Source organism: Camelus ferus, chromosome 34 (assembly GCF_009834535.1).
Source record: "Camelus ferus isolate YT-003-E chromosome 34, BCGSAC_Cfer_1.0, whole genome shotgun sequence".
Taxonomy (NCBI): domain Eukaryota; kingdom Metazoa; phylum Chordata; class Mammalia; order Artiodactyla; family Camelidae; genus Camelus; species Camelus ferus.
The window spans coordinates 2,972,395-2,999,151 of NC_045729.1; positions in this window are offsets into that span (position 1 = coordinate 2,972,395).

A 26,757-nucleotide genomic window follows, 5' to 3' on the forward strand; every position below is an offset into this window, starting at 1 on the left:
TGCGAGTGGGGATGGAAAGAGATACTATCACAGCTTATAAACAAAAAAGGGTAGCGGCTAATGTTACATGAATCTGTTCACACTTGAGAGTGCCAGGATTTTTTTTTAAATTACAATGCTGATCATTGTGATAATTACAGAATAGACACAACCTGCCCTGGTTTTCATTCGTCAGCACAAATGAGGTGGGGCCTCTGTAAGTACAGGTGTGCATGGTAGGAATGCACACATGCCCAGGATGTCAGATTCTTGCTCTGCTCATGCAGGTGAGGTGTGTAACTGGGGAAACATTCTAGACACTCTGCTCAGATTCATGGAACACAGACCCCGCAAAAGGCCTTCGTCGGTACAATGTAACCATTCCAAGTAAAGGCTATGTAATGGGATGGGTCCCAGGATTCGATTGTAAGTAAGCTCTAGGGGTTTATTCAGGACTTCAGTTTCTAATTTAGGGGAAACATAAATGCCTGGATTTGTTTCAAGATGTCTTTTCTGAAACCTCCACGTAGGCAGTGCTGATTTCATGACAATGGTATTTGTCCTGAAATAGTCTTCTTTAAAATATACACGATTCTGGAACTGGGACAGGAAAAATCCAAGATGAATCCAGAGCATATTGGAGTGCAAATAAGTAAGAAATTGCTTTAAAAAAAAAAAAAAAAAGGAAAAGAAAAAGAAAAAGAAAAGAAAAAAAGGGAAAAATTGGCCCTGGATAATCTATATTCTTAATAAGTAGCCAAGTTAATGTTATTGTTGTCAATTCTGAACCACAGTTTGTTGTTTTTTTTGGGGGGGGGGAGGTAATTAGGTTGGTTTGTTTGTTTAATGGAGGCACTGGGGGTTGAACCCAGTACCCTGTGAATAGTAAGCATGCACTCTACCACTGAGCTATACCCTCCCCCTTGAACTAGATTTTGAAAGCACTGATCTAGAACCACCACCCTGACATTTTGCCTATCAGCAAATAGATGAAGACTGTGAAATAGTGTTAGTTCCCAAGTTAAAGTCAGATGGGCTGGACTACCAGCTGTTTAAGGTAAACGTGCTGGGGTGCATTACTTATGGACCATGTGCATGTAAATGATGCTCCTTGTAGCTTAGCAGAGTCCTGAGTATTCCTCTAGGTACAGAATATGCTACCAGGATAAACAATGGAGACCACTGTTTGGCAACGTTTGCATTCCAGGGACAGACGGTTATGGTTACGTTTCAGAGACTTCTGCAGGAGCTTGGCCAGTCACCCCAACAGCGATACCTCCACTCTGTAAAGCAAAAGGAATGAGTGAACTTACCCAGACTTTGCCCCTCTCCGTTGTTAAATTTTCCCTTTTGCTGCTTCCTAGTGTCCTTTTGTATGATTTATTTTCTGATTTTATTGAAGTAGGTCCTTTAGAAGTCTCTTGAGAAAGAAAAAAATGGGAGGTAAGTAATTTTCCAACTTACCTGTCTGAAAGTGCCTTTCTTTGTATCCACCTATCAGATTGATAGCTGAAGTATCAATTATTTTAAGTCAAACGTCACAATAAGGTTAGAACACATACAATTTTTAATGCATTGCCTCACAGTCTTGCATTTATCAGTTTTGCTAGACTAAAAGCCATGCTACTCTCTCTTTCTTTCACAACATAATTGTTTCTCTAGAAGTCTTTAGGCTCTTCTCTTTATCCCAAGTGTTCTATAATCCATGTTATTATGGTGACTAGGTGTTGGTCTGTTTGATACATTTAGTCAGAATCTCACATCCCTTTGTTCTGGCAAATTTTCTTCTATTATTTCTTTAACCATTTGCTCTCTATTTTCCTGTTCTTTTTCAGGAGTCTTCATCATTAGATTTTGGGCTGCTAGAATTGATCCTCTAATTTTCTTACATTTTATCCCCAACATTTCCACCTCTTTACCTTTCTGCCCTCCTTTCCTGATGATTTCTTCAACATTATTTTTCCAGATCTTCTACTGAGTTTTTATTTGTGCTGTTATATTGTTCATTTTCAAAAGCCCCTATTCTCACCTTCCTTTTTATGATACCTATTATATTTTATGGATGCAGTATCATCTTGTATTTATCTAAGTATGTTTATCAAAGTTGCATTTTTAAAGTTATCTTAAGCATTGTTATATTTTTTTCAAGTTCCTTATTTTCTTCCATTTGTTTTAGTCTGTATGTTTATTTTTTGCTTTTTGTAATTAGCCCAAATAGTAGACTGATTTAGGGTACCTGCAAATATCAGTAACTGTAAGTCTTTTCTTTAGAGCCAGTCCATCTCTCCAAAGCAAAAAAAAAAAAAAAAAAAAAAAAAGAAATCACCAATCTTCTGTAGAGTGTGGGGTTGGGGATGGTGTATCCCTGATTGCCAGTGCCTGCAAAGGGCAAAAATGAGACACCATTCCCTACAGAACCCTTCACTTTGCCTTCTTTCAGTTTGCATTTGACTCCCTTCCTACTGTTTTTGCCTCTCCCATTCTCTCTGTCCTTTGTGGTTTATATCTTTCTAAAAATGTCTTTACTTTCAAGATTTGAGCTGGTGGTCCATCCACCATGTATAACCAGTCTTCGTTTCCCCCATTCCACAGTGCCTAGAGCACAACAGATTTTTGATAAATGTTAGCTGAATGGGTGACTGAGAATCACAGACATTTAAACATGAAACAACAGGAGAGAACAATTTTCCCTCAAATATAGTAGAATTCTTTAATTTAAAGAGATGAATTGTGTTCCTGCCACTTTCCCTGCACAACATCTCGAATTTAGAATTTCAATAATGTCCCTTGGTCCCAACCATGGCTAGACCAAGAGATCCTCAAGGTCAGGTTCACATCTGACTCTTCCTTTTGCCTGGCACATAGTCAGCTCCTGAAAATGTTGAGTGAAATTTTCCTTTGGATGAAAATGAACCTGATCTAAATTGATCTTAATCAAGGTCTAGTTCAGTAACTTGGCTATAAAATAGGAGGATCAGCAAGTCAGACTGAAAAATGCCCCAGGCAGACCAAGATTTGTTTGTTCTGGGCAGGCCTTTTCAAACCGGTGTTTGAGAATTTCATTTCACTTTCATTCAGAGGAGTGGTGAGATTGCACATCAAAGAGTGGGATAGGAGGACCAGAGGTGGCAGTGCCCCAAACTTGCACATCCCATTTTATAAAAAGAGGAGCTCCACATGAAAAAGCTTTGCAGTTAATGAGAACCCTTTGCAAATTATTTCAGACACCCTCTATTGCACAAACACCGTTCTTACAAGTGAGCAACACTGGTGGTGGTGAGAATTCTTATAGCTTATCCCATATGACTCATATGTTCTCTGCCTAAAAGGAGTTCACGTAAGTTCAATTTTCTCTATCTCATTACATTTCCAGTGCCTCTTAGAAATTCGTGTCCTGGATAATTGCTAAGCAAGTATTGCCCTTAATTCAACTTTAGTGAATGGATATCTACATTGAATTGTTTTCGTTGCTGTTTTTCTTTAATCTCGAAAACTGATAATATCCAATGGAAATTCCAATGGAAAGAAAGAAAGAAACATCGTGTTTGCCTTCAGGATCTTGGTGGGGTCGTTTCCATAGCAATTCTATCATTACAGCTTGTTTGGGGATAGTTTCAGTCTTAAGTCAGCTTTCTGGTAACTAGCTGAATGCTAATTAGCATTGTAATCCTGCTTAGAATGATCCTAGTGGTGTTAACTCAAACTTTCACGTATGTAACTTGATAACCCTTGGCAGATACAGCTATTGGCTTATCAAATGATGTTTTTTGGACTAGAATGGTGGTCAGAAAAGTCCAACATCTAGTTAGAAGTTAACTAAACAGCAGCTTTAAAAGGGCTGCATCCAAAGTGGACAACCAGATCTGCTTTTTGAATATTGGACAGCTTTGGAAGCAGACATGTGAAATCTGGGATTTGAAACACATGTGAGTGGTGATGTTAGCTTCTCAGCATAAAGCTGAACATGGTTTTATTTCCCTTTCTTGGTATTTCCACCTCCTGCATAGACTTCACATTCCTCATACGTTGTGCTTCATCTAGACTAGGGTTTGCCTTCACACATTATCTCAGTGACTTCTTGTGTAAATTCTGGGTGGTAAGCCGCTTTACATGAACTTGGCTATGTTTGCCTATTCACCAAAAGGTGTTATTACCTATTACACATTTTTTAACCTATCATTCTTTTCTTTTTTACTTTTTAAATTAAAGTATAGTCAGTTTACAATGTTGTGCCAATTTCTGGTGCACAACACAATGCTTCAGTCAAACATGAATATACATAGATTTGTTTTCATATTCTTTTTCAAAGTTAAAAGCTACTACAAGATATTGAATACAGTTCCCTGTGCTATACTGTATAAATTTGCTTATCTATTTTATATATAGCTGTCAGAATGCCATTCTAAATGAAGTAAGCCAGAGAGAGAAAGAAAAATACCATCTGATAACCTGTCATTCTTGGTCAGCACTATGTCTAAAAGCATCTTCTCTGCATATCTCATTTCTTCCTTTCTTCCTAAAACATTGATCAGTTTGGGTCTCCCTGGGACTAAATTGCAATAAAACTCTCTAAAAGGCAGATATACTAAGTTTACTTTTACTACAATGCCAAACAGTAATATCTGCTCTAGCATTTATTTTAATTTAATTTATTTTAATGATTTTTTAAATCATTTTATCATTTTATTCATTTTCTTCAATGTGGTCCAGTGGAACTAGCATGGACTCAAGAGTCACACAGATTTGGATCTAATTATTGAGTCTGCTGTTTGTCCTGGCTCTGCGATCTTGGCTGAGCTAATTAATTTTCCTAAAGCTTCAGTCTAGGGTCTGACCACATATACTGATTTCAGTGAATTGTTATGGGGATTATATAATAAGGTGAATCTCGTCTTACTAATTTGTAATTAGGGTTTTTTTTTTAATTGATGTATAGTCAGTTACCATGTGTCAGCTTCTGATGTACAGCATAATGTCTCAGTCATGCATATATATATGTGTGTGTGTGTGTATATATATATATATATATATATATTCATTTTCATATTCTTTCTCATTAAAGGCCATTACAAGATATTGAATATAGTTCCCTGTGCTATACAGAAGAAATTTGCTTTTTATCTATTTTTATATATAGTGGTTAACCTTTGCAAATCTCAAACTCCCAAATTAATCTCTTCGCACCCTCTTTCCCATGGTAACCGTAAAATTGTTTTGAATAAGTTCTAGTAATTAGATTAAGTGTCTCTCAGACCTCACTGTACATAAACGTCACCTGGAGCACTTAAAAAAATACAAATGCCTGAACCTCAGAGATTCTGATCCAGCCAGATGGGGTAGGACCTGGACTGTGGTCTTTTTAAAGCCCCCCGGGTGATTCTAATGTGCAGCTAGTGTTGGAAACCAATTGGATGAGAGCTCAGATGACGTTAGCAATCATCATTCTAGGGTGGTGATGACTAACTTTTTCTCAGGAAATTTAAAATGATAACAATTCTCCAGCCACCATGGAGAAGATGAGATTCTATGGGCTGAAAAAATAATCTGTTCGTTCTCACCTCCCCTTGTGGTTAGCAGTGCTGGAGGAAAGGTATACATATATGGTATTTCTTTCCTCTGCAGCTACAAAGGCCCTTTAATGTGTTTCATAGGTTCTGTGGAGAAAGAAGAGACCAGTGTTCTTAATATCAGCAAGATTTTTTTTAAAAAACAGATTTTTTTAGTAGTTCTTACTGAGAGTTGCTCTACTAAAATGGTCCACAAAATTTGATGTAAAATTAAAGGGGGAACACATCCTTTAAAAATGAGTCAAAATACTACATATAAATTTACAGATATACAGTGCAGAAATTTTTAAATGTTTAACTTTGCAAATAAAACTTCAAATTGGAAATAAGTCATAAAAGCTTGAAATGGGTACTAAACAAAGTTTTAAGCTATTTTGACATAAACGTAAGTCAAAAGTTTTCTATCATCTTTTTGGTTTTTGCTTTCAGTCTAAAAAAATATACATAAATCTCATAGCTGTAAGTTACTAGTACTGGGGGATAGGTAATTAAGTTATTCCATACTTAAAAAGTAACTCTAGAAAGTAAGTCAGAACAAACATTTTCACATGCTAGCAAAACCCAAATGGGGTAAGGCCACCGGGGATGAATAAAGATCTGATTTCTTTTGTAGCTTGTCCAGAGGCCTGACTACAAGGAGAATTAATGCACAGGACTATGCCGAAGGTAAATATATTATTATTTTTATTATTACCAATAACAATAACTTTATTCACTGCCCTGGAGAGACGATATAAACAACCAAAAATAACCACTTAAGGGAATTACTGCAGTGTTTGGAAATGTAAAATAGAAAATTTGCAATGAGATATTTGTTCCAGAACACACATACAAATTCACATCAAAGACCTATAGGATGTCTTCGTGGGCTTTCTCATAAAATGCAACTAATATCTTACCCTCTTATCAATCATCACCGAACTGTTGCCAGGCGCTGTGCTCCGTGCACCATCTCATTCAATCCTCATGACAACCTAGCCATTATTATCCCCATTTTACAGATGAGGAAACTGAGGCTCAAAGATTTCAAGTCTCCACTACTCAGAAGCTGGTCCAAGAGCAGCAGCAGCAGCAGTACGTGGGAGCCTGTAAGAAATGCATATGACCCTTCCCCAGAACTGTTAGATCAGTATCAGCAGCTTAACAAGATCTCCAGGTGATTCTTGTAAGAGAGGTGCACTGGTTTAAGTGTGTCACCCACACATGCATTTAGATGAGCCAGGACGTAGTTGGTGTTAGTATAAAGGAGGCTCTAAAATGTGTGCCCTAGGAAGCAAAATGATAACATCATTTTATAAATGAACATAAAAGAGTTAAGACTGTGAGAATGGACACTGTGCAGGGCACACATAGGTCACTCAGAGTGAAGGAGGATAAATAGGGTTGTAAACCCCACAGGTGCGAGTGGGAGCTGACTCCCCCCACCCCCAGCAATGTGACTCTCTGCCTTGACTCTGAGGAGCAACTTGCATCCGTTTTCCCATGACCCCAAGTGCCCACACCTCAAAGTGTCACACGCCACACTCGTCAGGAGCCTTCATCTTTGCTGGGGTCAGAGGAGGAGCTGTTCCACCTCCCTCACCGTGGCTGTGGGTATCACTGCTGAGACCATCCTCTGAGCCAGTGTCAGCTCGTGCTCCAGGGACAGGGCAGAACAGCACCCCAGCTGTTGAACACACCTCTTGCCACAGTTCTCCAAATCCTCGCAAAGGCAGAGACCTCCTTTTTTATGTCTGAGAATCCCCACCGGTATCTTATGTGTGTTCACAGGTAAGTCCTGTCACTGCCCCTTGGCGCCCTCTGTTTCCTTTTTCCTCCCCTGGTTTTCCTATTTCCAAATCCCTTCATGTGGTCCATAGATAACCTCTCTTCAGCCAGTCACAACTGGAGCCTCCCCTGAGAACCTCTCTGTCCACCAGGCAGCAGCCAACACAGCGTTCCTGGAAGCCCCTCGGAGCTAAAGGCAGGAGAGAGGCGCCTCCATCACTGTGATGGGTGATGAGTCATGCCTGGGAATCTATGGTCAATGACAGCTGCTTCCACCAAGAACCAATCCCAGTTCCTCTCTAGAGGTTGCATGGAAGCCACTCACCGGCACCACCCTTGGGAGGCGGTCCAAGACCACCTTTGGGAGCCCAGATAGCACGTAGCCTGGGGAGACCCAGCTCCCCGCACCATTCCCAGAGTGAGTCACACTTGTGAGGAGAGTTTGTTGATCTTTCAGGAAACTCCTCACTGAGAATGAATAACAAATTCCGAAATGAAAAACTGGCAAGATTAGAGGCATTGAGACTTGAGGTTTGGGGACAGGGCTCTCGGGCTGGGGAGTGTCTGGAGAAGGGAGGGTTTGTGCTCTGATTTGCCATTTGCTGTGGGACATCTGGCCAGCAGCTGTTTCCAGGAAGCCATCTCTTGAACGTCGGGTCATCATCACCACTGTGCAAAGAATTTTTTCCCTTGGAGCTGACCTGAGCCTTCTGTCACCTCCATCTTTCTGACATCTATTTTTGAGGTGTAACTGAATTCCCTCATGAAATTTCTGGATGTTCCTTGAAGGCTCTCGCCTTGCTCTTTGTTTTAAATACTTTTCTGGGAGTTCTGTTTACATGACTTTATTAAAGGTCCCCAGACTCCCCTCCATCAGTTGAGCTGGGCTGCCAGCAAGCCCCTTCTTTCATCATTTCACTCACGTCTGGGTCTCGTTGCAGCTCCTTAAATGTTCCCACCAGGTCCCTACCACACAAACATCTCACTCTTCGCTCGCACACAAAAACACCCTCCGCGATGTTTACGTATAATCAGCCACCTCTTTCCAGGGCTTGAGAAATTCTCGAGGAAAAACTGAGTCATTTGTGGAGGCTTCTTTAAACTCTACCGTTCTGCTGAGTTTCCAGGTAATTACAGCTGAGAGCAGCCTCGGATTACCTTCTCCAAGCCGGCCAAGGACATTCCCAGGGCACTAGGCAGAGTTTCCGAGGGTGGGAGGTCACTGCCAATCCCTCCCTCAGTGACATGTACCACGAAATTCTGGTCGTCCCACAGGCTTGGTGTGGAGACTGAATGACACAATGTAGCAGTGCCTTCATGCATATTCATGAACATAGCACAGTGCCTCGCCTCCTTTCCGTCTGCATTATATGCCCCTGATGCTAAACATGTTTGAATTCTTTCAAGTCACCGTGTGTTATTCTCACGTGCTTTGACTGTCTTGTGATCAGGTGTCCCTGCAGAGATGATTCTTAGGAGTTGAGTAAGTCTTTGCAAAGACTTTGCCTTATATATATATAAACTACGTTTCCTAAAAAAATGGCATCTTTTAAATTTAGCCAGAGTATTCAAATTTCTGCAGTTTTCTTTTCCTAATTTGTTTCTCCTTTTCTTACACAAAAAGATTGCTGGAAATATGTACTGAATTCTCATTAAAGTCAACACCTCCCTATATATGTATTTGATTATACTGTAAGAATCTACATTTTTTTCCAGTATAACAATTTCTGTAATTTTTTTTTAACTATAAATCTTTTCTCATTCACTTCATGAAATGTTGCAAACATCATTTCTTATCATGTTCACACTCACCTTTTTGGTTGAGAGTGAAAATATTATATATCCACAATGAATGCTGGAACATTTTATTGAAGATATTCCAGGCCAAACACATTTTAATTATTCTTTGTAAACTCACTTTTAATTTGAAAGTAGAGAACTTGTTTTAAGCTTAATCAGCAACTGAATGTATGCTGCAAAAGGACATCTGAGAATGCCAAAAATGCAAGGCCAAAGAAGTCTTTATTATTTAATTATTTTAATCATTTAGTCATTTAGTTATAGCAAATAGACATAAAACAATAGATTACTAGGTTTAGAAAATATTTTCTCCTAAATCAGGATTACTAATTTTGGTCCAGTTTTATTAAGGCATAACTGACACTTAAAAATTGAATATATTTAAGGTGTACAAAGTGGTGATTTGATATATGTATACATTGTGAGATGATTACCACAATCAAGGTAATCAAAATGTCCATCACATTGCACAGTTAATATTTGTGTGTGTGTGTGTGTGTGTGGTGAGAGCACTTAAGATCTACTCCTTAGGAAATTGTAAGTATACAATACAGTATTATTCACTACAGTCATCAGGTTTTATTCATCTTGTAACTGAAAGTTTGTACCCTTCGGCCAACATTTCCCTATGTCCCCAGTCCCCAGCCCCTGGCAACCACCATTCTACCTTCTGCTTCTAAGAGATTTAATTTTTTAGATTCCACGTAAGAATGAGATCATGCAGTATTTGTCTTTCTCTATCTGGCTTATTTCATTTAGCATAAGGCCCTCTACGTTCATCCATGTTGTTGCCTATGGGAGAGTTTCCTTCTTTTTTATGGCTGAATAATATATATTATTATGTATTAATATTATATAATTATGTATTAACATTATACTATTATATATTATTATATGATGTATGAGATATGATATAATCATACACGATGTTATATATGATGTGTCATACATACCACATCTTATTTATCAACAGACACAAGTTATTTCCGTATCTTACTGTTGTGGATAATGTTATGGTGACATGGGATTACAGATATTGTCTCAAAATCCCGATCATCATACCCTTTGGATGTAAACCCAGAATGGGATTGCTGGATCATATGATCATTCTACTTTTATTCTTTTTTAATGTTTTTAAGAAAAATTTCCATACTTCCATATTTTCATACTTTGATACTAGCTGTACCAATTTACATTCTCACCAAGTCTGCTAGGGTTCCCTTTTCTCTACACCCTCGTCAATACTTATTGTCTCTTGTCTTTTGATAAAAGCCATTATAGCAGGTATGAGGTTCTGATTTTCATTTCCCTGATGATTAGTGGTGTTGAACCCCTTTCCATGAACCTCCTGGCCATTTTATTGGCCAGTTACCTGCATGTCTTCTTTGGAGAAACGTCTATTCATGTCCTTTGCCCATTTTTTAAATTGGATTATTTGTTTTATTGTTTTGTTTTGTTTTGTGTTTTTGCTGTTGAGTTGTATACATGATACTATTTAGATGTTAAGTCTTTATCATATTTTCAAGTATTTTCTCCTGTTCCCTAGGTGACTTTTTTATTTTGTTGATGACTTCCTTCACTGTGCAGAAGCTGCTTGGTTTGACGTAGTTCCATTTGCCTCCAGGGTCACAGATGGATGGGTCTCTTGCCAGGTTCCCGGGCAGGCAGGACAACTCCTGGACCATGGCTGAGAGGAGTCAGAGCTGGATCATGGGCTTTATAGTCTAGATAAAATTTGTCAATTTTATTTTCCTTAAAAAAACCAAAAACCTCCTATTTTCATTGATCTTTTCTATTGTCGTTTTAGTCTCTATTTCACTTATTTCTTCTCTGATCTTTGTTATTTTCTTCCTTCTGCTAACTTTGAGGTTAGTGTGTCCTTTTTCTAGTATAAAGTTAGGTTAAAACTATAAACATTTTAGTTGTTTATTTGCGATCTTTTTTTCCTAAATGTAGGCATTTGTCATTATAAACTTCCCTCTAAGAACCACTTTTGCTGCATCCCATACATTTTAGTGTGTTCTGCTTCCATTTTCATTTGTCACAAGATACTTTTTGGTTTCCCTTTTGAATTCTTCTTTGATCCATTGGTTGTTCAGGAGTGTGTTGATTAATCTCCACATATTAATGAATTTTCGCATTTTTCTCCTGTAATTGATTTCTACTTTCATATCATTGTAGTCAGAAAAGATACTTTATAACAGCTGGGTTCACAGACTGGTCTGCAGATGAGAGCCTGTTACAAGGTCCACAGCTGCAGGGTCCATAGCTAGGACCAAGGTTAGCGTGTCTGTTACCCGAGGCATGGGCAGGCATGGCTCCCCCTGGGTTGCTCAGGGGATGATGCTGGTGGCAGGACCAAGACTACATGGGGCTGTAGCCAAGTCCACAGGGGGACGGGGCTGTTTCTGGGTCTGTGGCCAGAACCACAGTCAGCAAGCCTGCTGCCTGCTCACGGTCCTGCCTTATCGAAATGGCCCTCGTTAGTCTTGGACTCCATCAGCGTTCCACAGCTTTTTGCCTGAATCCCAAAGCTCCCACAAGGGTACTTTTGCCCATGGATGGTTGCTAAATTATTGCTTCTTTGGAAGGATACAAGCAGGGTACCTCCTATTCTGTCATCTTGCTGACGTCCCCTCCAGGCTTATTTCTTTATATACTGGGAAACAGGCTTATCTAATTCAGTGGCTTGTCTCTGCCATCACTAAGTAACAGGTACAAAGACTTGGCAACCCTGTGCTTCTCCCAGCTGCTGGACAGAATGCACAGAGGATAAATGAAATCAAGAAAAAGGGAACACTTAGAAATGAGCAACAGATGTAAAACTCTTCTGTCAAGGAGAAAATACTCAAAGAGCAAGATGAAATTATGAGACTGGGCCATGCTGTAAAAATTCTTTTTTGCATATTTACTTATTTATTCATTCAATAAATATTTCTTGTGTATTTATTATACACAATATGTCAGGAATTATTTTAGGCATTTAGGGCACAAAAATGAACAGGATAATAAGGTCTCATTGCCATAATGAAACATATTCTAGTGGGGAGAGCATTATGGACCAATAAGTAGATGAGTAAGGTGGTCTCTGAGATCCTGAAGTATTTCAAATGACACAAACTTGGAGATATAGTAGGGAGAGTGGCTGGGAGGGGGTTCTGTGAAAAGATAATCAGCAAAGTCCTCTCTGAGAAAATGACATCCAAACTGAGAAGAAGAAGCTGCCAAGCCATCATTATACAGAATAGTTGTAACAAATAAAACACTGAAAATAGTGAAGTGTTCATTTTCTACTTGGGTCTAAAATACTACCATGGATAGAACCAGTGTGTTATTTGATCGGTTACTAGCTGGGATGTTGTTTGTTATCTTGACATTTTTTTCCCCTAAAATCCTAAAACTGAGAATAACAGGAAATAAGTACAGTCAAATTCTAAAGAAAGACGCTGACTACATCCAATTTATGATCAATCTCCGTCACTCACGTCTGGCCTGTGGAGGAGAAGATAAGGTATTTCAAAGGATGACGTGAGAGTGCCACTAATAAAATGAGTCGTGGGTCAAACAGAGATTACCCCTCCTCTCCTTACGGAGACAGCCAGACAGGGCATGGCTCTTGTCAGCAAAGGGGAATTAGAGATTCCTGCAGCTTTTCCTTCAGAAGCAACTTTCCAAACTTTTGTGTCCCTATATTGGAACTAACAATGTTGAGGTACATGAAGAACTATTTGCTGGTAAATGTCCAGAACTGATAAGTGGGAAGGATGAACAGGAGGCACATGAGCCTGTTTGCAGCACCATAGTCCTGGAGTTCATGAGGGTACAGGGGTTGTCCAGACGGAAGGAGTCCTTTGCCCACAACCATCCTATCCCATCCTTTGGTTTTCGTGTTATTTTTCTCGATTATTCTGGTATCGCTAAAATACCTTGGACTGACAGCTCATGTTGTTGTTTTTTTTTTTTAATATGAGATAAACCTATAAATATTTAATCCATTATTAATGAAATTTTTATATTGTTAAGAGTTAAATACAGTCAAAACTGATATAGAAGTCATTCACTCTTAGATGGTAGTGAATAAGACCATGACTGTAAATGCTTGGGGCCCTCAGCTAAGTATTCAGGAGATACTAACTTGCTTGTGATAATTTGTGTATGTTGAATTGCCATGCAAGCCAAAAAGAATTGTGTCACCAAGGAGCAAGTGAACAACTGAAGCAAAGAAACCCAAGCGGTCAAGTAAGATGGCCCTAGTATTTCAGTCATTTACTATATTCATTCTATAGATACGTATTAGGCACTCACAGCTTGGTGAGAGGCCTCCTCCAGGGCAAGTGGAAATGGTAGAGGCCTTCCTACATGAGTTTTCTTAATCATTCTAAGTGCCTTGTTGATGATCTTGCTGGAATCTACTCTTACTCACCACCTTTGTTTTTATTTCAGTCTCTTAACTTCCTGACCTCTGGGGATCCCTAGACTTGGACTGAGTCCCATCGACATGTGTGCTTCAAAATTGCACAAACCACACGAACTCTCTCTGTATAATAAAAGGGGGCTGCTGTGGATTGAGTGTGCCTCCCCCTGCCCCCCCCCCGAATTCATATGTTGAAATCTTAAGGTTGGTGCAGATGTAATTAGTTAAGATGAGATCATACTGGAGTGGAGTGGACCCCTTAATCCAATATGACTGAAGTGTCTTTATACAATTTGTAGGGGAGAGACACAGAACAAATTCTTCCTCACAGCCCTCAAAAGAACCAAGCTGCCATCTTGCTTGCTGGCTTTTGGCCTCCAAAACTGAGACAATAAATTTCTGTTGTTTAAACCACTCTGTTTGTGGTACTTTGTTACGCAGCTCTAGCAAACTAATGCAGAAGATTTAGTTTCTTTCCCTTGATACACCCTTGAATCAATTCAATAGAAAGAATTTTCTCTCTTCTTTTTTTGCTTTTCCTTTTCTTCTAAGATAGTCACTTCCAGGATTTCTTGGAACTTCCCTTTCTATTCGGTTCTCCAAGAATATTCCCTGTGATACATTCTTGGGACAGTCCTTGTTGCATTGATATTCAAAACCAAAAGGTTATTAATGGCCTTCCTCTTGAGGGTGTGTTGGAAAGGTTGATTGGATCCATCCTGTAAAATGTGATTCAACATTCATTTATCTCCTTACTTATTCTACTGGCCTGGCAAAGAGTATGTGAAAATGAACTGCCATGGAGATTTTATGGTTCTGATGAAACATTTATATTCAGAATTAAAACAGAACATTCAGTTCCAATGCCATCCCCTTCTATTTAGAGTGAGTAATAGGGTTTAGTTACCCTCAACTTAAACTGAAGAGAGGGTATGCTCAAAAGAGGCCTGGTAGAGGCATATGGGGAGGGAAGTTTGTGTAACGCTTCTGAGTTTATGATGAACACTGGTTAGACCACAGAGAGATACATACAATTTGGAAGGGATGAGAAAGAGAAACTAAAAGGTGGAATATGACTGTACTTTATTCCAAGAAAGGATATTCTGTCCTCTTTAGAGAGCAGCATGGTTGAAAGAGGGGTTCAGCCGATGGCCACCTGCAGGAGAGCAGTACCCAAACCAGCCTGGGCTTCCATACCCTGTGCAGGGCCCCACCAGGCTGCAGAACCATTTTGGCCTGTTTTCATAGGGATGTTTCAAGCACGCATAGAGAGTTACATGAAAGGAGAGTAAACACCAATCCATCTTTGCTATGATTCAACCTAATACAAGCCACATTTATCAAATGCTTCTATGTGGCATGTACTGGGATGACTGTGCAAAGATGAGTGAGGTTTGGGCTATGCCTTATTCAGTGCACAGCCCAGTGAGGGAGATCAAAAAACCTTCATGGAAGATGTCAGTCTTTTAATGTGTCAAGGATAGAGATCAAGTCACATTCTTCTTTGTGTCCCTACAGTGCTTCACACATGGTAGGTCTTTGGTAAGAATGAAATGCTACAGCTACTTGGAAGGTGGCTCTAGGAACCCAGAAGACAGGAACAATTAATTCTATCAGGAGGTGCTAAGGGAAAGCTCAGAAAGGAAGCTATTATTAGATTGGGACTTAAAAGCTGTCTAGAACTTCATTTGGTAAGAAAGTAAATGTAGGGAAAAAGGCATTCTTGGTTGGAAGACTACATTTAATAAAGGTTAGAAGGCAAGCATGACTTGATTAAAACAAAAGATATTATAACAGTATTGACTAAATGCATGACTCATTCTGGGTGTTACACCTATTTTGTTTTACTCTTCAGTAGTACTGTGGGAGAGGTAATATTATACCTAGTACAGGAATGAAAACATGATGGTCACATAGCCACTGAGTATCAACCAGGATCTGAGCCATTCGTCTCACTAAACAACCTTCCTTGGGAAAAAAAGTGTGGGGGGTTTTGATGGTTTATAATCAGGGAAATGGCACATTCTAGTTTGTTTTCAGCCAAGAGGAACAGAGATTAGAAAGTGGAAACTTTCTGCCAAGATTACCTAAAACAAACTCAGCAATCAACTTAGGAAACACATGTCTCTGATGCTCTAATTTGATGAAACTGATTTAAAGGAAGGTACTCAGTGGATAAGTTCTGAACATATATGTTTCAGCACCATTGAATGGAGAAATAATCTGTAGTAAATTTATATATTTATAAGTATCTTAAATTAATGTTGTAGACCCCATGGACATACATGTGGAAGCAGGATATTTAATATATGCTACCTTGTTGTGTGCCTTTACCCTACAAGGCCTCATTGCAGAGCCAGGCAACCAAATAAGTAAATATTCAAGTGCTAGTTTGTTTTTTTTTTTAACGGAGGACCTAAGAAAGGGTAGAATTTTTAACTTCTGCATCCTTAAACATAGTGATTTACCTTCCAAACAGGCCTAGACTTTAAGATGATTGTATAAAGAAGTTGTGGTATATACCCACAATGGAATACTACTCAAGCATAAAAAAGAATAAAATAATGCCATTTGCAGCAACATGGATGGACCTGGAGATCATCATTCTAAGTGAAGTAAGTCAGAAAGAGAAAGAAAAATACCATATGATATTGCTTCTATGTGGGATTTTTTTAAAAAAAGACACATATGAATTTATCTACAAAACAGAAACAGACTTACAGATATAGAGAACAAACTTATGATTACCAGAGGGTAAAGGAGGTGGGAAGGGGTAAATTGGGAATTCAAAATTTTCACCTCTTGGGGAGTGATGGAAACGTTAGCTATCTTGATTGTGGTGGTGGTTTCATTGGTGTATACATCAATCTATCAAAATTCATCAAATTGTGCATCTGAAATAGGTGTAGTGTACTGTACAGGAATCATACCACTATAAATGTGTGAAAAATAAGTCAATAAAAATATATATTTAAGAAATGATACAATGAACTTATTTACAAAACAGAAAGAGACATAGAAAACAAACATAAGGTTACTGGGGGGAAAGAGGTTGAGGGGGATAGATTGGGAATTCAGAATTTGTAGATACTAATTACTGTACATAAAATAGATAAACAAGGACCTACTGTATAGCACAGGGAACTATATTAATACCTTGTAATATCCTATAATGAAAAACAGTATGAAAAATATATATATATATATATGTACAACTGAATCACTATGCTATACACCAGAAATTAACACGACACCGTAAACTGACTATACTTCAATAGAAAACAAAAAACAAAACAAAACAAAAAAGCAAAAACAAAGTCAAACGGTGGAAGAAATGACAGCTGGTTGGCACTTTATTCAGCTGACTGCACCAAAAGTTTTACTGTATCTACAAACATAGTTTATAAATATCTAAAAGGTTGCTATGGTCTTTTGCTAGCAGTGGCCCCTGAGGGAAGGACAAGAAATAATTAAAGCAGGAGGTTTAGGAAAAGTCATTTAAAAAGGCAGATCGGTTTACTAAAGGACCGTGTGTACCCTGCCAGCATGGGAGGTTTGCAGTTCCATTTAGTGTACTTTTATTGAGATCTCACAAGTGACCTTACATTATAGTTTTAGATGGGAGTTTTACTTTGGATGATGTGCTTAAACAGAAAATTTAGAATGAATGGCAATGGCTAAAAAATCTGTGAGTAGAAAGGCTGACCTTCTCAAAGAAGTCCTACCAGTAAGTTGAAACCTTGGCCATTCCAAAGAGAGAAATCACTGTGACAAAACAAATGGGAAGACTCTTGTTATTTCATGGCCATTTCTTTCAGAACTTTGTTTAAAAAGAAAATCTTACTCTTTCAACTTTCAAGGAGGTGGTATGAGTGCTATCAAAATCATCTTGATTCCAGAAGTTGATCCATTCCCAAGTAATAAATGCATTTCCCAATGAAATACTCCCAGAGTAAACATCTCCTGTTGCCCAACGCATTCCACAAAGCATCTTTAGAGGCTCTTAAAATTGTGTTCCAAAGTCCTTGATGAAATAGCCATGTATAGTGTTGAAATCAGTTCAGTAGGGTGAAGGCCTAAGAAGTAATCATATCTCCAAATCCAGAACTCCTGAGTGTGTTTCCATGATTTAATTTTCTCCATTCTTCCAGGGTGCTTTACTGCTTTTAATGTATTTTGAAAAGTATGTGAAGTATTTAAACTGTTTCTACAGCTTACAAATCCTCTTCTTTCATACTACGTACATTTGAGAAGAAAGGCATTTAACGTTCTTCTCTGCTTTTCCTGTATATGAGATTGATTTCAAAGGCTTTTTCGAAGTCTTTACTGTCAATGGACAGATCTGTTCGACATCTTCTACTCAGTGATTCATATTATACTCAATATCTATCTGACAACTTTACACAGTCACTGGCTTTCAGTCTATCACTGGTTTTCCAATAGTGGTAGAGTTATTACTCCATCTTTAACCAGACTTACTGGGCATCTGTTTTTATGTCTGCCCAGTGTTTGTTCATGCCTCTTTTTTGATGGTCTAGATGAGCTGTAGGATCACAAACCACAATTTAACTCAACAAACTATAGTCATCAGACACGTGAAAAAAATCCAGATCTTTAAACTATCCTGTAGTCTAGCATTCTTTCCAAGCATCAATGGAAGGGAATTACAAAAATGCATCATGGACTTACTAAATGGAACAGCAGTAAAACACAACAATGACCAAGAAAAAAAAAAAAAAAGCAGGCTTAGAGTTTTAGAATGCTGGAGTTAGAAGGGAAGTTGGATATTATGTAGTTCAGTATCATTTTACAGCAAGAAAATCGAGCCTTCCTGAGAATAAATCACTCTTTAGCAGAAGTTGCCGTTAGTTGTAGAGGTCTCTTGTTTCTCAATCTTGTGAATTTTTGATATATCATTCGTGTTGCTATAGTATATTTGCTATCAAATTGCTCTAGCTGTGGTTCTCCACCTTGCTCCCAAATCCTGCAAAATACTCAGTGAAATTCAATTATTTAATTTTTTTTGTTAATATTATACCATATGGTTTCCTGGAATAGAGCTGTGTTCTGCTTATGTTACCCTTCTTAAGCTTGAAGGGATCAGCCTATGCAAAATTATACCATACAAGAATAGGCTCTTTTTATGAGTCATCCTAACTTCTTCTTACTCTGCCTCTATATTTTGGCCAATAGAATCCCTAGGAAAGTATTATCTGATTCACTCAAGTTCAGTGTGGTTAGACTTTCAAGACTTTATGTGTATTGAAAAAGGACTAAAGTAACATCATAGAGTATTCTACTCTTAATCGAAACATCTGTACATAGTACATAAAATAGCTAAAGATAATTTTTAGAGGCATCACTGGCATGTGAGTTTGTCAATCATCATTAATGCCATCTCTCCAGAGAAGATGAAATACTTCGCTGGGAATGGGAAAATGTCTCCCCAGGTTTGGGTCAGAGTCTTCTGCATCTTCTCTTGTGCTGATTCTCTATTATCCACTGATTCCCTTCTAAGATCACGTATTTTAGCCCAAGAGTCAGACTGAGTCACAGTGTTACATATCAGATCTTCTAGCCTTCTTTAACTCCATAAAGATTTAAGGGGTGCCTGTATGTGCTGAAATTGGACAGTCAGTGGAGATAATATGGTGAACATGGTCCCCACTCTCATGACACTCCCATTTCAGTGACTGCATTCTTTTTTGACATATAGACTGTAGAGAATCACTGGGTTTATGTCTATAGTCACTCAACATCTGGCCATCATCAACTCTTTTGTTGTTGTTGTTTCAACTGATTTTATTCTTATTTTACATAGTTACAGGCAATTCAGTATTGAAATATTGGAGGTTTACCCGCTCCTTGTGGAAATGTATTTATATAACTCTATTGTCAAATACTTCCCTTACTAGATCACTGAAATGAACAGGGTTTTACAGAATCTCCAAACTTGCAGCAAGAGAACACTCCCAAGTGGATGTTCTGTGACTCATTTTCTCCCCTGCTCTGTGTAAATTCTTTATATTATGGTTATCTCCTGTTTCCTAATGTCATGTGTCTTCTTGACCACAGATGAATGTTAGAGTTGAGTCCTTGCTTTCTTAATAGATTTGTTATCAAAAAACATTGCTCTGTATGGGTCACTACTATCTGCATATTGTCCACACACAGTGTAAGCCATCACCCACCAAAACCAAAAACTAATCAAAGAATTCATTTGATAAAGATATATCTGTAAGAGCCTATGATTCCGGAATAACATCAAAGCAAACTGAAGGCCTGCCTCTAGACTTGAAATGAAACCACAGTTTTTCTTATTGAACCTGCTGTGAATGTAATATTTGGTTCCTGGTGGTGTATCATTAATGTTATCTATGAAACATACTTTACATTAAACAAGGCAACAGGAGCAGCAACAAGCAGGCCCTACAATAGTACCCTTATATTTATTTTAAAACAATGATTGTAAACCCCAGAGGTGCCATTTTTGCATAATAGTGATCTGGGGACAAAGTTTATCCATCCTGGAGTTTTCATAAGTGGAGAAAGCAAGCAAGACGTTTTCATTAATCATGTAAACAAGAGTTAAGCTTGTTCATGCATGCTCAAAATTTTAAATTTTGTATAAATTCATGTGCAAATTAAATGTGGCCCTCAGGCTTCTGGCAAGTTGCCATTGTAGCCCTTGGAATACAGAGCTTGGGCAGATCACAATTTATAGCTTTTTCCACTGCTGTCTGTTTCATTGATTTCTGCTTTCTTGTGGTCTGCTGGGAACTTGATGTCTGATTCTAAAGCACACATTCATGATCTTATCTCTCCACCAGGGAGACCCAATGAATGCCATGACAAAAACAAGTGAATTAAACTTTTTAAGTTTGGAAGAAATATTTTGAGTGCATTTTTCCAATTTCATGACTTTCTGTTAAGCTCATTGAAAATTTTCATTTGCTAGTAATCATATAAACAGAACAGTAAAAGGATGGACAAAGTTCTCTTGCTTTTAGCTACCTCCTATTAAATTTACCTTTCCAAATGGTTGACCTCATGAACATTAAATTGTCTTTTCATTTATTCAACCGTCAGTTATCCAGCAATCTCTGCTAGCTGATTTCCGAGTAGTTGGAAAAATTTCTACAAAAAAACTTTAAATTGATTTTGCAGTCTCAGTGCCAAAGGTCATGTACTACACCCATAAAAGAGACTCTGTGACAATCAATGAAAGCCTATTGTATTCATACTTTGCCTTTAAATTCTAATATATTTAATTAGTTTGTTTTCTGGTCCACATCAGTTTGGAGGCAAAAATTCAGGAGAAGCAGTTTTACAGCCAGGCTCCCTGACTCCAAGAAGAAATGACTTTTGACAATCTGATAATACAATGGGAGAGGGAAAACCAAAATCAAAACCAAACCAAACCAAACAAAAACTGACGTAAGAGTGTCAATCTGAGGACATTTGCTATGTGGTCAAAAGCTCTATTCAATACAGCAGACCATGAGATCACCATGACCTTACTGAACAACAAAGAGATAAATTACTTCATTCAACAACACATTTGTTGAGAACTGAACACATCCCCAGGGTTGGAGAAGTAAAATCAAGTAAAAGGTAGCTCATGACCTTGAGAATTTTACAGTTCAGGTGGAAAAGCAGAAACTTTAGCTTATGAAAGGAAGAGGCAGAAAGTGTAAAAAGGGAAGGGAAAAGCTGATTTGTCTTGAAGGCTTAACGGAAAAGTGACACCTGAAGTTGGTCTGAAAAGCCAGTTGGGGGCTTTTCAAATTGATACTGAGGGAATGTTATGAAGGATTTGACAGAAAGAACAGGGCACACAATAGTGTGGAGCAATGGGAAGGCATGCTGTGACAGCAGGCAGAGTTCTAAGACAGCCCCCACAGTCCCCACCCCTGCTGTATAATCCCTTCCCCTGGAGTGTGGGCAGGACATGCCTGTGAATGTGATGGAATGTCACTCACAAGATTATATCGCATTGTATGTCAAAGGGATTTTATGGATGGAATTAAGGTCCCTAATCAGTTGAATTTGGGTTAGTCAAAATGGAGATTATCTTGGGTAGGTCTGAGCTAATTAAATGAGCTCTTAAAACAGGCTGAAAGATTCAAAACAGAGATATTCTCCTGCTGGCCTTGAAGGAGCAAACTGCCACAGTGTGGACGGCGCCTGGGATGGGGATCTGAGAGCTACCTCTAAGAAGCTGGCAGTGGCCCCTATGGCAGCTAGTGATAAAACACGACCTCACTCACATGGCTGCAAGAATATCAATTCTACAAACAACCTGAAGGCAACTGGAAGTGAATCTCTCCCTAGTTAAGCTTCCATGTAAGTACACAGGTGGCTGACACCTTGATGCTACCTTAGTGAGTCCCTGGGTCAAGACCCAGCTAAAATGTGCCAGAGTCCTGATTCACAGAAACTATGAGATAATAAAGTTATGTCATTTAAAAATGCTAAATTTCTGATAATTTGTTATATACCAATAAAAAAATGAATACAGCATTTTAGAGGAATAGAAGTTTAATTTTTCTGGGTCGTGGGGTAGATGAACAAGACACAGGAGAAATGTAGACAAGGGAAAAACTAATTAAGTGTTTGGTACATCATGAAAAAGTCTTCTGAATTTATCCTGTGGGTCACATGGGGTCATTAAAAGGAGTTAATGTAAAGGGCGCCAATAGTAAGTTTGTATTTTAGTAAGTTACTAAAACTGGCCAAAGTGACAATGATGGATTGCACAGGAGAGAGGCTGGAAGAAGGGAATTGGGCGGTACCAAAATAATGCTAGTAGGTGCTGATGAAAGTTTTCTGAGAGGTAATGACAGTAATGATGAAACAAAAGGGAAAGATTAGAAAAATACTTAGAAGGTAAGATCAACATGATGACAAACGTGAGACCAACATGAAAGAATAAGATTAGTGCAGAATGAATCCAAATGTCCACACCTCAGTGATATGAGAATAAGGGAAGATACACAACTAGAGAGAAGAATTATTTTGGATTTTGAAAATGGCATGTTTTAGCTTCCTGCGGGAGTCCCAGAGAGATTAAGAGGGAGCTACTCATAGTCAGTTAAAAATGTAGTTCTGGACTTTAGAACAAGGTGGAGGCTGGAAATTTATTTCGGGAGTTATCAATGGAGTTGAAGGCATGGGAATAAATGAGATCACTTAAGAAGAATATTCTGAAAAGATGATAGCAGATTAAACTCTGGGGAACATCAACATTTAAGTGTAAATAGAATAAAAGGACCAGAGGAAGGAAATTTAAAAATTGTTTTTATTATAATAGGGGTGAAATTGGGAGAAAATCATATCATGGAAGTTAAAGTGTTCAAAGAGATGATGATTGAATATTGCAAATGTCAAATGGAAAGTAGAAAGTGAGCATTAAGGAAATGCCTTTGATTTAACAATAAGAAAGTCCTCTTGGGCCCTAATAAGAGCAGTTTGGCCTTAGTAAGAGGGTTTCAAAGGAATAGAGGGTATTGAAACCACACTGCAGTAGATTTTAGGAATGAATGAGAAGAGAGACACAGGAGACTACAAGGACCATGAGGAACTTCTTTCAAGTAGCTGGGCAACAGGAGAGGAAGGAAAATAGGGGGAAAGGACAACATCAAAAAAAAGTGTAAAAACAGCCCACAGAGTGGGAGAAAATGCTTTCAAATCACATATCTGACAAGGGACTTTGCAGAGGTATATATAGAATATATAAAGAGTTCTTACAACTCAATAATAAAAAGACAATCCAATTAACTAATATATATAAAGTACATAAACAACAAATTCATACTGTATAGCACAGGGGACTTTATTCAATATCTTACAGCAACCTATAATGAAAAGGAATATGAAAACAAATATATGTATGCATATGTATGACTGAACTATTATGCTGTACATGAAATTGACACAATATTGTAAACTGACTGTACTTCAATAAAAGAATATGTAAATATATACAAAAAAACTGGGCAAAGGATCTGCATGGACAATTCTCCAAAGAATGCAAATGACTAATAAGCCCATGAAAAGATGCTTGACATCATTAGTGATCAGAAAAATGCAACTCAAAACCACAATGAGCTATGGCTTCACACCTGCTGTAATGGCTAGAATCATTTAAAAGTCAGATAACAAATACCGGCAAGAATGTGGAGAAATCAGTAGCCTCATGTACTGCTGGGGTAGGGTGCGGGGAGTTGGGGATGGGTGAAAATGGTACAGCCACTCTGGAAAACAGTCTGGCAGTTCCTTAAACAATTAAACACAGAATTGCCAGATGACCCAGCAATTTCATTCCTAGGTATACACACTAAAGAGAAATGAAAATGTTCGTCCATACTGAAACGTGTACATGAATGTTTCTAGCAGCATTAGACAAAGAGTCAAAGGTAGAAACAACCCAAATGTTCGTCAATAGACAAATGGATTTAAAAAAAAAATCCTCTATATCCATACAATGGAGTATTATGTAGCCATAAAGAGGAATGAGGTGCTGATATACACAACCACAAGGATGAACCTTGAAAACATCATGTTAAGTGAGAGAAGCCAGTCACAGAAGACCTTGTACTGCATAATTCCATTGGTCTGAATGCCCAGAATAGGGAAGTCTAGAGACAGAAAGTAGATTAGTGTTGATCTGGGCTGGAGTCAGGGAGGGCTGGTGCCAGATGGCAGGGAGGATCATAGCTGAAGGATATGGGTTCCTTTTTGAAGGTGCTCTAAAATAAACTATGTTGATGGTTGCAGAGATCCTTGAATATACTAAAAACATTCAACTGGACACGCTAAGTGGGTGAATTGGATGGTCTATGAATTATATACCAACAAAGCTGTTTGAAAAAAGAAAGCAAAGAGGGTAATTCAAGGTAGATAAGTTCAAAAGGGACTTTTCTTTTAGCTTGTGCGAGCTTCCAGCACCTGTGAATCCTGAGGGGAAGGAGTTGATGGCGACTTGCAGGGATTGATGCTCACGATGATAAGTCTGAATCATCAGAAAAGGTCAAAGCCAGTTCAATATGTGATCTCTTTTAGAAAGAGTTCCAGCAAAAATATCTAAGTGAAATGCATTCCTTTGAACACTAAACTTGCTTTCTTTTGTAGGAAAATTAATTTGTGAAGAATAAGCGTTCCCTCATTGATGATAGACAAATGAGGTGTTACTCTAACTAGAGGGATAATGGTTACCAAAAAAGTGTCTTCTTAAAAAGCATTTTTTATTCCTGAAGTCTTGAGGCAGGTTTTGGGCTACAAATAAAAGAAAAGGAAAAATAAACTAAATCTCATGATTCCCATACAATTGTTAACGAGATCTGTATTAACCCTTAGCTGTCTGGCTCAGAGGAAGGAAAGGTTACATAGTCAAGCTGCATACATCCCTGTCGCACTGCTCTGGGGTACGACTGGAAGGGCCACCATACTTGGCTGTGCTGTTGATAAATATTTAACGGGTATAACTTCTGTTACTCCTTGTGTTTCAGCCAAACTATTTGCTGTCACCATTTTATTTCTTTTTTTGAAATTAAGTTTAGCATTATTATTTATTTATTTATTATTTTTTTTACAAAGTTTTTTTTTTATTGTTATTATTCTTCAATGCCTGCTGTTGTAGAATATTGCCTGGCTATTAAAAACAGATTGCTAAAGACTTAATGGCAAAACCCCAGAGGATCTATGTGGAATTATTTGTTTTAAACTGTATTAAAATTCTCTGGACACAGATTCACTTTACTTGTTCAATATTTTTTATTGTTTCACCTGCTATTGAGTAGCAACTGCAATGGGAAAGCTTTGTGTTTTGTTTTAAGTGACCAAGTTCTATCAGAATTGTTTGAAAGTTCCTAAACTTTTTTTTTTTTTTTTTTTTTTTGCTGGAATGATCTGCTTTCAAACAACCCACCACCCTCAGGAGAGGGTTACTCACACAAGGTAACCAGATGTCTTGGGGAATGAGCAAATATTCAGCGTCCTTCAGGAAGGGCGAGAGCGCTTTGGAACTTGGCAGGAGCTCAGCCCATTAAGAGAAGAGACTCCCGTTTTCTCTGCTGATGACCAAGGAAAACGGTCTGCTGGATCCTGCGTGTGAGAAAAGGCAGCTCAGCCTTCTGGTGATGGGCTAAGCCAGGCAAAACAGCGCGCCCAGCGCCGCGAGGGAGTCAGATCAGAGTGTCCTGTGAAAGGAAGGCTGAGAGGGACAGGCATTCATTTCTGGGAAGAACATGATGAGAGCAAACAGCATAATAAATAAGGCCTGTTTTTCCTCTTGATTTGGACTTGAGCTTCGATATAAAGATCAAGTGGTTTTTACAGAAAGAAAAAAAGCAGGGTCCCTGGTTTAAATAAAAGTGATGAGTTTCCACTTTGTACCTATTCAGTGAAGAAGAATTTAGAGAGAGAGAAAAAAATTATTTTAGGACTTTGCTGTAATTTCCTCATGTCAAAAAGGAAATGGACCTAGTCTGCTTTTCCTCCAAAACTTACCACTTCTGTTCTCTGGCCTTTTTATCCTGACACCAGAAACTCTGAATATGCTCCTTCAAATGTTTTCAGAGGCCATAACAGCAGATAAGGGTTAAAAGAGGTCTAAACTCTAGGGAAAAAAATATTATCCAAAGACACAGATCCATTGGTCTGCATCTCTATTCTAGTCATGAGAACTGGAAAGACATAGATTTTGGCCTCCAAAAACCTTAGTTTGAATCCCTGTTCCTCCATTTAGTGGCTGAATGATCATTAACCTCTTTAAACCTCAGCTGACTTATCTTTACCTCTGTTTCCTCATCTGTAAACTGGGGATAATACTATCCAACACTGTTTGACAATCAGCTGTGAGAACGCTTTGTATGTTGTAAAACACAAAGCTTACTTTAATTGGAAAAGGTTGTTGAACATTTCTCATTTAACTTTAAAAAGCCAGAATTTGAACATAGGGCTACATACTCTGAAGTTGATTCTTTTCCTAAAATTGCCTTGTTAGTTAGTTAACTATTAATATATATTTATAAATAATGTTTACTAGTAATATTTATAAACAAGTATTTCCAACATGCAAGGCATTTTTCTTTGAGGGGTACCAAATAGAATCAGACTTGCTGTTCTCAAGGAGCTAATAGTTTATTATGGGACACAAGACATGGATACAAATATCTACCCTTAGAAATTAGAAAATGATGGGTGTTAAGAGATGTTCATTCTGCTACG